Source organism: Arachis stenosperma, chromosome 5 (assembly GCF_014773155.1).
Source record: "Arachis stenosperma cultivar V10309 chromosome 5, arast.V10309.gnm1.PFL2, whole genome shotgun sequence".
In the NCBI taxonomy this organism is placed as follows: Eukaryota; Viridiplantae; Streptophyta; class Magnoliopsida; order Fabales; family Fabaceae; genus Arachis; species Arachis stenosperma.
Window position 1 is genome coordinate 98,213,203 of NC_080381.1, and position 1,383 is coordinate 98,214,585.

At 40.3% G+C, this 1,383-nt stretch overlaps 1 non-coding gene across 1 annotated transcript; it reads left to right on the plus strand.

The window, feature by feature from the left end:
• Nucleotides 1-283: 283 nt before the first annotated feature.
• On the plus strand, nucleotides 284-391 carry LOC130984786 (small nucleolar RNA R71). The gene has a single exon (XR_009088696.1). It is a non-coding gene; the product is annotated as a small nucleolar RNA R71 (small nucleolar RNA).
• Nucleotides 392-1,383: the final 992 nt, after the last annotated feature.

The window sequence follows — 1,383 nt, forward strand, 5'->3', positions numbered from 1 at the left end:
TTTGAGAAATCAAGTTGACTTGTTGAGTCAATATCTTGTTCTGAGCCAGAATGGCATTCAGAGCATCAATCTCAAGAACTCCTTTCTTCTGATTAGTCCCATTGTTCACAGGATTCCTTTCAGAAGTGTACATGAATTGGTTATTTGCAACCATTTCAATCAGCTCTTGAGCTTCTGTAGGTGTCTTCTTCAAATGAAGAGATCCTCCAACAGAGCTATCCAAAGTCATCTTGGATAGTTCAGAGAGACCATCATAGAAAATACCTATGATGCTCCATTCAGAAAGCATGTCAGAAGGACATTTTCTGATCAATTGTTTGTATCTTTCCCAAGCTTCATAGAGGGATTCTCCATCCTTTTGTCTAAAGGTTTGGACTTCCACTCTAAGCTTACTCAATTTTTGAGGTGGAAAGAACTTTGCCAAGAAGGCATTGACTAGCTTTTCCCATGAGTCCAGGCTTTCTTTAGGTTGTGAGTCCAACCATGTCCTAGATCTGTGTCTTACAGCAAAAGGGAATAGCATAAGTCTGTAGACTTCAGGGTCAACCCCATTAGTCTTGACAGTGTCACAGATTTGCAAGAACTCAGCCAAAAACTGATGAGGATCTTCCAGTGGAAGTCCATGGAACTTGCAATTCTGTTGCATTAGAGAAACTAATTGAGGCTTAAGCTCAAAGTTGTTTGCTCCAATGGCAGGTGATGAGCGGATAATTTATACGCTTTTTGGCATTGTTTTTAGGTAGTTTTTAGTAATTTCAAGCTACTTTTAGGGATGTTTTCATTAGTTTTTATGTTAAATTCACATTTCTGGACTTTACTATGAGTTTGTGTGTTTTTCTGTGATTTCAGGTAAATTCTGACTGAAATTGAGGGATTTGAGCAAAACTCTGAAAAAGGCTGACAAAAGGACTGCTGATGCTGTTGGATTCTGACTTCCCTGCACTCGAAATGGATTTTCTGGAGCTACAGAACTCCAATTGGCGCGCTCTCAACGGCGTTGGAAAGTAGACATCCAAGGCTTTCCAACAATAATAGTCCATACTTTATTCGGAAATTGACAACGTAACTTGGCGTTGAACGCCAAGTACATGCTGCTGTCTGGAGTTAAACGCCAGAAAAACGTCATGATCCGGAGTTGAACGCCCAAAACACGTCATAACTCGAAGTTCAACTCCAAGAGAAGCCTCAGCTCGTGGATTGATCAAGCTCAGCCCAAACACACACCAAGTGGGCCCCGGAAGTGGATTTATGCATCAATTACTTACTCATGTAAACCATAGTAGCTAGTCTAGTATATATAGGACATTTATCTATTGTATTAGACATCTTTTGACAGTTTAATCTCTTTGAATATTCGGTCACTTGATCATGGAGAGGGCTGGC